The sequence below is a fragment of the Ambystoma mexicanum genome, chromosome 3p, assembly GCF_040938575.1.
Source record: "Ambystoma mexicanum isolate Mex_15411 chromosome 3p, UKY_AmexF1_1, whole genome shotgun sequence".
Classification (NCBI taxonomy): Eukaryota; Metazoa; Chordata; class Amphibia; order Caudata; family Ambystomatidae; genus Ambystoma; species Ambystoma mexicanum.
Window position 1 is genome coordinate 879,651,615 of NC_090925.1, and position 13,346 is coordinate 879,664,960.

The following is a 13,346-nucleotide window of genomic DNA, read 5'->3' on the forward strand; positions in this document are numbered from 1 at the left end:
ATTACATCCCTTCGTGTTTCCTACCATTCTCTCCTCACGGCTCTTATTTACACACATTGAGGGAAACAGTGTGAGGTATGTACTCTAAGCTTTCTTGATCATTTGTTTTGGCCTATTCATGCTTGTTAGCGTAAATCTGATGTGCTCCTTCTGAATGGTGTGGCAGATAACTACATACCCAACAGTCACTGATGTTTAGTTCAGCAGCAGTTTTATATATGCCAGTTTCATGTACGAGTTTCCCTACAGCGAATGTAATAATATAGTGCTACCCCAATGGTCACGGAGCCAGGTAACCCCTACTGCTATCATCCAAGTAACACACATGTTCTCGTATGGAACATCTTGCTCCCCCTGTAGGTTCACTGGCCAGGTGGTGAAACAAATCCTTACCTGTTCTTGACTGATTCACTGGGAGAAGTGTGCCTGCAACCAACAAGTGCAGTTGTGCCAGGGCTTGCAACAACAGAGGAAGTCTCCTGACCGGTCTAGCTGTTGTCTCCTGAAGGGCCTACCCCACCCTGCCGGGCAGGCTGTGAAATCTGGCCCCATGCAGTAGTGTCGAACAACGACCTTGGCAATTATGGCTAATTTTGCTTCAATATATGTTCAAATTGTCTGGCTGTGCACATGCCCACCTTGTATAATTGGTTATCATTGTAAAATGTATATTACTTGTGTGTATTGTGAGTTTTGCTGAGTCTTCTGAAGGAGTTTATGTGCCTACAAATAATGCAGTTTCCCTGAGCCTATCGAGTACTTCCCCAGGGCATGCTAAAGTATAACTCTGGCCACAGGGACAAACCGATTCGATGGCCACATCAAAAGCAAAGTCCCAAAGGGGGTCCAAGGGTATCTATTCATGCACCACTTTGGTGGACTTTAGCCGCAGGCACGGCCTCCCACCCGCACGCAACCACCTCCATACACCAGTGTAAAACACAGCATCTATGTCATCTAAACACAGCAAAAATTCAGTCTAGCTGGACACGAGTCTCCTGTTCTCGCGCTCTCCCCTCTCAGCACCCATCCACATGCCTGATCAACATGGGTAGCAAACTGCGGTCCAGCCATCCCATCCAACCTCACTTTGGCCAAATACTTGCATGCATTATAGCCCATCCAACAATTTCCCCATACCTTGGACTTTTGTCCACCAACGGTGTTCCCCTACACAAGTGATTTGATGCTGTACTAATGGGATAAAGGCTATTTATAAATGACAAACTACTACTACAGTTCTCCAGCATGGGGTCTGGCATGGATTCACGCGCTCATGAATATTCCCCGTCGTTAGGCTGGGAATGCTCAGTAAAAGAAAAAAAAGTTTCACTTTAAAACTGTATTTCTCCTCTAAACCAATCACTGTCCTCTGGTTCATACTGCCCCATCCAATTACAGTCCTCTCCCTAAGCCCCTCCTCTGGCAACCATCTTCAGATTTGTACTGCACACTTCAGTGTAGGGAGTCCTCGAGTTTGCTCTCTGAGCTATTTGTACTTTTTTTGCGTTTTCAACTGAAAGTTCTATTTTTGTTTTTTTGGGGGGAGAGGGAGGAGGAGTAGGAGGAGGAGGACTGCATCTACCTTGTCTGTCTCTGCAGGTTGCAGATGCAACCTCTACAGGAATTCATGGAAAAAGATCTCTCTCAACGAAGAGTTAAGTTGGGTGATAGGAGGGGGAGCGTTCGCTCCAACATCGCCCCAAGGCAAAGGATTTCAAACCCCCCCCTACCAGGAGACCATCACCACGGATGCCTCCCTGGAAGGTTGGGGAGCGCATACCAGACGTCTGCACGCCAGAGGCCTGTGGCTGCCGGAGGAGAAGGATCTTCATATCAACATCCTGGAGCTACGGACATTGTTCTGAGCCCTCAAGTAATGAAAGGCATGGTTGTAAGGATCTTCACGGACAACACCACCATGTTTTACATCAGGAAGCAGGGGGCACACGCACACTGCTGCTCTCCAAGGAACCGCAGTACTTGTGGCGCTGGGCTGTCGCACAGGTGATGTTCCTCGTCCCTCTCCACCTGAACATCATTGCAAACTCCCTCCGCAGGGAATTGCGCTCCTGCCACGAGTGGGAGCTTTGTCAGGATCAGGTGGATTGCATATTCGTCAAATGGGGCAGACCCCAGGTCGATCTGTTTGCGGCAGCAAGCTCTGAATGCCAGAAGTTTGCCAGCAGATTCCACCAGCTGATGAGCCTGGGGGACGCGTTCTGCTCCCCATGGGAAGGGCTGTTTCTGTAACGCATTTCCTCCGTTCTTTCTCCTGCTACTAGTCGTCAACACACTTGGACTGTATCAATGCAAGATGAATCTCATCGCTCTGACGTGGCTGAGGCAGATTTGGTATCTGGGCCTTCTTGGCCTGTCAACGTCATCTCCAGTCAAGTTGCCAGTGGTTCTGGATCTTCTCCCCACAGAAAGGCACAATCCTTCATCACAACCCAGGATTGCTGAGCCTGAGGGGTTGGCTCCTGCAGCCCTAGAGTTTGGAGGGTATGAGGGTCACAGCACCACAGATACTTCTATACTTGCAATCCTTTGCCAAGGCTGGACCGGCACATGCCTCCATCAAGGTACATCTGGCGCCATCTCCCGCTACACCAGGTCGCCAGGAAGATCTTTACTTTGGTCCCACTGATTTGTCAAGGAGCTTCTCAAAGGACTTTTCTGATCTTTCCTGCCAGTGAAGGTTCCTGCCTTGACGTGGGAACTCAACGTGGTTCTCAAAAGGCTCATGGGGGGCCCCCTTCGAGCCTATGCATCAAGCCCCATCTCAAGTTTCTCTTGTGGAAAACGGCTTTCCTTGTGTCCATTACCTCTACCAGAAGGGTAGGTGAGATCCAAGCCCTATCCTGCAAGCAACCGTACCTGACATACCACAAATCTAGGCTGGTGCTGCGTATGCACCCCTTTCATGCCCAAGGTTCTGTCGGAATTCCACTTCAACGAGCCTTTGGTTTTACCTGTTTTTGTCCCCGAAACCTTTGTCATCGGCTGAAAGGGCCTTGCACTCGCTTTTTGTGCCCTGAAGTTCTACGTGACCCGCACGAATCATTTTCGGAAGACTTCTCAATTGTCCGTGAACTTTGGTCCTGTGAACCATGGGAAGGCCTTGTCCAAGACTTCCATCTCAAGGTGGCTCTCTCCGGCTGCATCATGCACTGTCATCGGTTGGCGATCTGACTGCTGCCCGGCCGTCAGAGATCCCACTCCACCAGAGCGATTGCTGCGAAAATGGCGTTCCTATCTAGTGTGCCCCTGCTGGATATCTGCAGGGTGGCTTTGTGGAGATCCAGTCACACTTTCCTGAAATTCTACTGCGTCGACAGGGATTCCAGGGAGGAGTCCAGAGTCGGCCACGCAACCTGTTCATTTGAATTGAGTCTGCTCCAGAGGTAAAAGTTGATTGCTTATGTTGAGCCTTGACACCTCGTTATTCATGAGCATGTGAATCCATGCCAGATTCCATGCTGGAGAAGGAACAAGTTACTTACCTGTAACTTTGTTCTGCAGTATGGGGTCTGGCATGGATTCACATGTGAGCCCTCCCTCTGTAGCCTCTGTGGCTCTTCTTTGTCATAAAGCCACTTTACGTGCTTACCACATCTGAAAATGGCTGCCAGAGGAGGGGCTTAGGGAGAGGACAGTCATTGGATGGGGGCAGTATGACCCACTAGACAGTCATTGGTTTAAAGGAGAAATACAATTTGTATGTGAGAGTGAAACAGTTTTTTCTTTTACCAAGGATCCCCAGTCTGACTGCGAATATTCATGAGCTGTGAATCCATGCCAGAACCATGCTGGAGAACAATAGTTACAGGTAAGTAACTTGTTCCTTCTCATGTAATTTGTCCAAATAAAATTTGAGATTTAATTAGATAAGGAGAATAACATTGCCTTTATTCTCCTACAGGTGTAGGGTTCTAAACAGCTTGTTGAAAGAAATTTGATTACACGTAAAGCACCAGTCCATATCCCATATTAGAACACTCTAGTGGTGTTTCCACAATCATGATTGGTTAATCTGTGGGCTATACCAACTGGTATAGCCTGCAGAATATTTATATATTTATATTTATAGCCTGCAAAAAAAGAGTGCTTCTTACATTCGCCATGGCGCTGCCATTATAGCCTGCTACTTAATTGGTGCCGCCTCCGCTTCTAACATCGGGCGGTGTCCTAGCTCGCAGCTGCACCTGCAATAGTTAATTTGTGACATTGCTGTGCACACGTGTATAACAGGCCCCGCCCCCTCACAAATCATTTAAAATGAAAGCTTTTGTGTTGGAAACGTTATGGATAAAACAAACGCTGCAACACACATAAAAGAAACAAACCAAACAAAGGTAAATAAAGTTTATTCACAATTGGTTTCCAACAGTGCCCACCGGCTAGCTAAATGTTCTGAATACTCTTTTTTTTTTTATAAACATATTTCTTTAAATATTCTACCCCTCCAATTCTAATTAGCTACCTGAAGAAAGAAAAATAACTCACACCTGCATTTACTTTCTCCCTTTGAATACACCACCCCAATGCTAATAACTACCACCTCAACCCCAAATGTAAACAACACTGGAGTCCCCAGTCTTGTTCTACATGGTCAATGTATTAACTGCACCCTTCATTTCTATGGCACCACGCACTTAAACCTAAAATAGTTGTTTTGCTTTACAAAACTACCCTTTCCACCATCTAAACCTTTTTCCAATAAATATTAATTTCTGCAGCCTTTATTATTAATTTCTTTTTTCTAACTTAATTAAATACTGAGGGTGTTCTAATAGCTGTATAGACCTGCAGCTCAGGCCGTACATGTGTTTTTGTCCCTCATACCTCTTTAAAGGCGCTCGCTTCATTAACTCGGCCTTCAGGGCCCATAACGCCCGGTATGGCCCGCGCTGCAGGTCTATAAAGCTATAGTACATACCTCATCCTCAAAGGGTTTGCATGTGACATGCACGTTTTGTTCTCTAGCACCTTGAAGCGTCTCTTATGGTAGATGGATTGCCACTAAAGATCTCGGACCAAATAACCAGACAGACTCAAAGAATATGGCAAAGTACTACTTTATTCTCAATTTAATAAAGCAGCTTCAACTGGCAAACATCAGACTGATGCACGTTCACACACAAACTTGATAAGAGGTTTTATAACCCAATATGCATCAGCTATGATGTCATCCTATGTGGCAAGCTGTAAAACCTATTAACGGGAGGGATTGGTTAGTGGAAACTAAAATACTTACAGAACACGTATGGGTTAGTACTTAACTGGCTGTCTCTTATCTGTAAGACATGCCACGACTATCTCTATGTATATAATTGATTTTAGCTGACACAATGGCAGCGGATTGGTCTATGCAACATTGTATAGCAGGTTGCCCCATAAACCTAATGATTGATTGGCATCCCCACTGAAACTTGGACTTATTGTTCTGGTAGCATTTGGGGTGAAATAGCCGTGAATGCCATAAATAAAAGGCCTGAGTCATTGGGGGACATGCCTCTAAGTAAAAGGCCTGCAATGAAATAATGTGGGACATGAGGCCTATGGAAACAAAGCAAAAAGGAGAGAAAGGTGGTCTAAAAAACTGAAGATACTAAAACATGCAAACTGCCATTCATGAAGGAACAAATACACACATGGACCTAATGTGTAAACCAACCTAAATATGTGAACTACCGTTCATGAAGGAACAAAAACGCACTGATGTTTCCAGGAATTGTAGTGCACAGAATCTTAAATGAAAATGCCAAGATTGTGTTTCAAGCCTTCACAGGGAAACAAAGCCTTTTTACTGTGAAATAAACAAATGCATGTAATTTTGTTTTTCCCTTTAAACTAATATGTACAGCAAAATGCTCGTCAAACTTTCAAAAAGTGAATAGGGTTTCTGATGTGCACAAGCTCACAAAATGGACAATGTTCAAATAACTTGCATAGTTTGAAACTGTGTATTTTACAAGATGTCATTATAAATTGTTGTATTGTTTGTATTGTTGTTGCATGCAAAATGTTGCGTGTAAATGTATTTAGGTCTGCTGCTAGCCATTTCTTCAGAGGTGAAACCAAGCTCCAGAACCTCCCCTTTCCTGAAGGCAGGCCTGGGGTGGTGTCATCAATGAGGACTGTGTCCTTAAAAATACAACTTTAAAATACTTTTGATATTGGGCGACATGGGGTGTGCACCAGATAAGAGTGGGTTTGTTCTCCAGCAAAGGTGACCTCCAGGTCAAAAGCCTCAATAAAGAAATGCATTAGTGGCCATTAACTCTTGAATGGGTAGGCTAATCTAAGCACAGACCTATGCTGATGTCATGTGCTCCAGGAGGGTGGGGACCTAGCCAGGTGAGGAGTGAGATTGCACATTGACTACAATGGGAGAAATATATTTTATCGTGTAGAATTGACAATATTCATTGTACCACAGTCATTGTAGGATTTTTGGAAAGATGACAGTAAACCCCTTCTGATCATCCAAAAACGATTTTGATGGGAGAAACGCAACTGAAGTTATTCATGAAAATGTGATTTGAGCCGCCTTGTGTTTTCCAGTCATGCGAAAAATTGATAAAGCATGTAAATGATTAGTATGAAGCCCATAAGGGGCCATGTTTTTCAATGATATGGCTCCTGCAAATCAGGGATCACTCAAAACAGTAATCCAACCCCGGGCTATGTGAGGGGGAGGTCCCCCCCTCACTGCCAGGGGGCTGGATTACCTTCAATTTCACGTGAAAGTGAACGTAATTTCACTGCGGCAGCTCCTGCAAAAGAAGAGGTCTAAGTATTCCCAGCTAATACAGACCCCACGCCCAAAAAAGACTTGCCTGTCAAGAGCTGCAGCCCTCCCCAGGTGACTTGCGCTGACGGCGAGCCCCCCCACCACGTGTAGTGGCGTGATACATCCCTGGTCCAGTGTACCTTGGAAGTGGTGGACTGCTGGAGGTTCCATCAGCACTGCCCTTAGTGGCAACGTGGCACCCGCGCAGCGTCCAATGGCTGGTGGCCACTCAGCAGTAGAAATGCCGAGGGCCGCACTTCTGCAAGAACCCAAGGGCCGTGGCCCACGAGGTCCTGCGGCACAGCCCCGGGCGGACCCCCTGTCTTTCCAGCTTTTGCAGAGGTGACCCTCCTCCTCAGCTTCTCGGAGGGACCGGGTGTTAAGGCTGGGGCGGGAACGGGCTTGGAAGCCGGACCCCACCAGCGGACGGTGCCCCTGTGCCGGTGGAGAGAGGAGGGGTATCCCGCTCCAGAGTGGGTGCGCTGTGAGGGCTGTGAGCGCCTGGTGGAGAGCGGCCCCCCTTTGGCATCACGCAGTGCATCTCCCGGAGGACGGCCATAGGAGGCGTGGCATTGAGTCCCAGGAGCACTCTGCTCTCAAAAGTGAAAGATTTGAAAGACTCTTGCTGTAGCGAGCCTTTCCCAATCTTTGCCCTGGGGGAGAGGGAAGAGGCGTAGGCAGGGCCGGGCCTGAGGGGAAAGGCCCACCCAAAATCTGTAAATGCCCACTCAGCAGCACTGTGTGGGCATTTACAGATATTTTTGTCAGTCAGTGGGCCCAACTACATTAGCATCAGGCCCCATTTGCTAGACTATCCTGGCTAAGCCTCTGGGGCTTATCAACTCAACAACCCAATCACTCCTTCAGCCCTTCTTACTCGTCTCACAGCACCTCCCATAAACGAGGAATGCATCTTTTGTTGGTAGATTTCCTTCATGAGGCTTAACTAGGCCTGCATTCCTTTTCAAAGGGCCATAGAAGAGAGCAGAACAGGAGAAGGCGTAATAGAGTGGGAAGTAGGTGGAACACGAGAGGTCAGGGGGGGTTAGCCTGGCAGAGAGTTAGAAGTTAGGAAACACAATGAGCAAGGGAGGAGGAAAGATGCCTCAGGCAAGTAGCTCTCTGATTCTTCCTCACCGTGCCTGCAGAAAGAGCCTCCCTATTCCTAGCTCTCTCCCGAATGGATACATTCGCCTGGAGAGCCCAGAACTAATTTCATTTAGCCAGAGGGTAAACAGAGGCCAGTGAGAGGTGCACACCCCTTCATTTCACTAAGCTTCTGGGGCTCCTGGGAGGAAAAAAGGCATCAGTATTCCAGCAAGATCATCGTCACCAAGGCCACCATCACAAGGGGATTACAGAGCATGCTGTGACACTCTCCGGGGCCTGGTTGGCCAGGCTTATGTTGAAGAGCACATATCCCAACCCTAAGCTACCTGGGTGGCTGCACCATAGAGGCTACACCGGACATAGGGCTGTGCCCGCGTTTGGGAGCGTTAGGGATGCATGGAGGACAAAGGGCACAGACCTCTTCCCGTTTTCCTCCAGGATTAGGCACCGATTCTCAGTGGTGGGGCCTGCCACTTCAAAATTGAGGGTGTTAAAGGCAGAAAGTCGCCCTCTCACCCCCAGGGCAAAGAGTGAGAAAATCTTGTTACATCAAGAGTCTTTCAAATCTTTCACTTTTACTTTTGAGAGCAGAGTGTTTACATTTAGGAATCATGAACAAGCAGCAATCAGAAAGCATACACTAGCAGAGGTCCTGCGCATATCGGTACACCCCAATGATAAAGTCAAATATTTAACTGACCTGCTTAGCTATTAGTGGCTCAAACCTTACAATGATTATCATCTCTAAGAGAAGCAAAACATCCGCTGGATTGGGTTGAAAGATAGATCTAATGTTCCAAAGGAAGGCAACATGGAAATTCAGTTTCCTGCTCTCAGAGGAAGGAGGGTCGACAGCCCAATGGGTTAATGCACCTACTGCAGCCTCCCATGTGCAGCCTGCAGGTGACACATTCAATTGCTGGTGAGATGCTGATATAGATTTGTTTGCTATGCAGGGGCCGGTGGTCACCTCACAGCACCTCGAGAAGGTGTCCTGTTTGAATCCCAGGGCAATTATTGTATCAACCATGACACATAAATTACACCTTTGCCCCTCGTTTTTCCCCAGTCAATTGGGGCCAGAGAGACAAGCTTTTGTATGGGTGTTACCAAGGCCAGAGTGCAGAAAACAAAGGCACAACTGTTAGGAATGCAGGTATTGAAGGGGCATTAGCTGTTTGCTGATCGCGCAGGGCAATGCATACCCATTTTCAATTAAAAAAAAAAAAAAACATTCCTAGGAGATTTCGGACATTGGATTAGAACTCAGGTCTCCAGCATTCCAAGGCCAAGCACTTACCACTTGAGCCACTGGTGGCATTGCTTCTAAGAGTAGCTTTTGGGCGTATATATCTTTCTCCTGCATGCCCCTGTGAGCATACCCATTTGCATTGTGCACCATGTTCACTGAAGCCAACAAGGATAGAACATGAATAGTTCGGTAATCTCCTTGGACAGTTGCATGTACCCACACTCGTTCTAAAAGGTTTGGTGGTCATGTAATGAGTGCCCTGGAAAAGGGAGGGTGGAAGAAAGCAGAGAGGTGGGACTGTGGAGGCAGGGGAGAGGAAGTGCAGGGTAAATTAAGGAGGAGGCCGGGGAGGTAGGGCCGGATGATGGGACCCCAGTGGAGAAGAGGAGGTGCTGGCTGAGTGGGGGTAGGTCGAGAGGGGCATGGGGAATGTGGGATAAAGTGGGCACGTGGGCTGGTGTCATGGTCGAACAGGTCCCTGAATTGTGGAGGGTGTGTAAAAAAGGGTCCTAAATGTGGGGGAAAGGGGCCATTGAGGAGGGGGGAGGGGGGAAGGGTGCCCAGTGGAGGGTTTAATGGACCGGACCCCACAATGGGCTGGCATTTTTTTCCTCCTCCAGCCCTATCCTTTTAGCCTGCCCTGCTTCCTCCTTTATTTACCCTGCACTTCCTGGCCTCCACAGTCCTGCATCGCTGCTTTCTTCCACCCTCCCTTTACCTGGGAACCTACCCCATGTCCTTCTAGACCTACCGCCACTCAGCCAACCCCTTTGCCACATGCTTCTCTTTTTCTCACCTGCTTTTCCTTGCTTGTGGTCTTCTTGGATGCGATTTCCTTCTTTCTCACTGTCCGAGACTTGTACAGGTTGGAGGGCGAGTCTTCGGGTTCCAGCGTGGGTAGCCGGCTGCCTAAACCGGATGACGTTCAGTATCCAGGAAGGTAGTCACAGATCCAGGAAGGAGGAGCACAAGCCTTACGCTCGGAGGTAAAGGTACATGACACCGAGGGCAAGACGGAATTCGGGAAGAGGGAAAGACCTATGGGAACGTAGGAATCTAAAGGGGGTTCCAGGAAGGAGAAAAGAAAAGGTAGAAAACTGGAGATAGCACGGATAACGGACTGGAGCACACGTCTAGCAACTCCAAGCAGAAGCGCTGAGATGCGCAGAGCCGCGGGGGCGTGCCTGTTTTCTAGAAAGCAGGGTGTTGCGCGTTAAGGCTAGAGCGCAGCAATTCTGGCCTGTCGGCCATCTTGGAGGAATCACTAAGCTTACGCCGTGGTGCATCATGGTCCACAAAGTCCAAAAGGGCCGAATTCTGTGGTTCATGACAGTATGCCTCCTCCTGAACTCAGAACCACCAGGTTTGCCCAGGTAGACTCGATGAAATCTTTGTATTAGACGGGGGCATTCATGTTTGATACTGGTTCCCAGGTATGCTTGCTGGGGGGAATATCCTTTCCATTCTACCAAATATTGGAGCTGACCCCGTCTGTATCTGGAATCACATATCCTGGAGACCTCAAACTCAATCTGATCATTGACGAGCACAGGATTAGGTCTTGGAGAAGTTCTGGTGGACTGTACATATGGTTTCAATAAGGAAGTGTGGAAGACCGGATGAATCCTCTTCCAAGATTCAGGAAGCTGGAGTCGGAAGGCCACTGGGTTTATGATTTCCTTAATGGAGAAAGGTCCATAATACTTGGGAGCCAGTTTATTTGGCCGCAGATGCCGCAGAAGTTTTGGGGATAGCCAAACCTTATCTCTGAGTGCATAAGAAGGGCTAAGTCTCTGCTTGGTATCAGCATATCGTTTGACGTCCATCCTGGCCTTTTTCAGGTTTTCCTTAGCCTCTATATGTACGTTTACCAGTGTTTCAATCCAGCAATCAACCGCAGGGACCGGGGTAGGATGTGGAAGAACAGATGGTAGAACCGAAGGATGAAATCCTTGACTGTAAAAGAATGGACTTGTTTTGATGGCCCAATGATCAGAATTGTTGTAAGCGAATTCTGCTACAGGCATCAAAAGTGACCAGTCATCCTGGACCTTGGTTGCTAAACAGCAGAGATAATGTTCTAGGGTCTGATTTACTCGTTCTGTTATCCCATTGGTCTGAGGATGATATCCCAAAGACAATGCATGCTGGATGCCTAATATTTGGCATAGTTGTTTCCAGAACTGGGATATATACTGGGGTCCTCTGTCGGAGATGATCTTTGAAGGTAATCCATAAAGTCTAAATATATGTTTTATGAATATTTCAGCCAGTTCAAACAAGGATGGCAGTTTGAACAATGGTGTGAAGGGAGCCATAAGAGTAAACAAATCAATGGTAACCATTATGGTTGTATATCCTCTGGATGCGGGTAATTCCACGATGAAGTCTGTGGCGATGATTTCCCAGGGGCGTGTTGGTAATGCGGGTTGATGTAGTAGACCTACAGGTTTCCTGTTGTCATGTTTGTTCTGATTACACACAGCACAAGTTTGGATGTAGGTTCTTATGTCAGCAATCATTTTTGGCCACCAGAATTGCCTCTGTATAAGACAGAGGGTAGTAGTGATGCCTCGATGTCCTGAATGGAAAGTGTCATGACCGAGGTTCATGATCTTTTCTCTCAGCATTTGTGTGAGTATGGCCAGCCGTTTGTCTTTGAAGAGATAACCATCCTTTGTTACTAAGTTCCATTGATTGTTCGTGGAAAATTCCTTCCAGAGATCGGAAGAAGGTGTTCTTGCACGGATGTCTTCCAGGAGAGAATTTGCTTGTGCCACAAACACTTTTTTAGGGAACATCTTCGGAAATGCCCGGGCTTCGACAGACTCTTAGTCAGGACGCCTTGATAAGGCATCTGCGACAATGTTATTAGTTCCAGGAAAGTGATGTATTTGGAATTTGTATTGGGCAAAAAGAAAGGCCCAACGGGCTTGGCGACTATTCCTGCATTCCAGGGATTGTAGGATTTGCAAGTTACGATGATGCGTTCGTACTTGCACTGGATGTTTAGCATCCAAGAGTAGATGACGCCAGTCGGTGAAGGCTTGTTAGATGGCCAATAACTCCTTCTCCAGGACAGAATAATGGCTCTCACTGGAAGTCAAAGTGTGGTATAGGTACACTATAGGATGTTCCATCTTGTCATCGAATTCTTGTTTTAAGACCGCTCCAAAGGCATAGTCCGAAGTGTCTGTTTCCACCAGGAAGGGCCGATCTATGTCGGGTTGAGCCAGAATAGGACCTTGAGTAAATTTCAATTTCAATTGTTGAAACGCCTTCTCTTGAGCAGAGGACCATTTTAATGGTGTATCCTTCTTTAGGAGTGTCACTATGAGATGCACTATGTCAGAAAATGTGGGAATTAATTTTCTGTAGTAGTTTGCAAGTCCCAAGAAGGATTGAATCTGTTTCACAGTGGTGGTTGCCGGCCAAGAGAGTAGGGAGTCGACCTTGGCCGGATCCATTCCAGTTCCTTTGGAACTTAGCACAAATCTGAGATAATGAACGGTTTGGGCATGAAAGAGACATTTTTCTGGTTTGGCCAGGAGTTTGTGTTCACGTAAAAGTTGTAAGACTGCTTTTACATGTTCTTGATGGATCTGGGGGTCCTTGGAGTAAATAAGTATGTCATCCAGGTACACGATGACAAAGAGGAACAGCATGTCAGAGAAAACTCTATCCATAAATCGTTGAAAGACCGCAGGGGTGTTGGCGAGACCGAAGGGCATAACCAGATAATCGAAGTGGCCAAAGGGAGTTCTGAAGGCCGTCTTCCATTCATCACCTTCCTTTATTGGAATGAGATGGTAAGCACCGCTAAGGTCGAGTTTAGTGAAGATGACAGCACCACGAACTGCCTCCAGGATGTCAGAAATGAGTGGTAGTGGATAGCAGTCTTTGAGGGTACATTGGTTGAGACCACGGTAGTCCAAACAAGGTCGAAGTTCTTTAGTGTCTTTCTTTGGAACGTAGAATAGAGAAGCACCGGCTGGAGATTTTGAAGTCCGGATGGTCCCATTTGCCAGGTTGGTATCCAGGTATTCTCGTAGCGCCTTCTTCTCGGGTTTGCATAACATGAACATTATTCCGAATGGAATCACGGCTGAGGCATCTGTGTCAATGGCGCAATCCTCAGGTCTATGGGGCGGAAGAGCTTGAACAATGGCTGTTGAAAACACATCT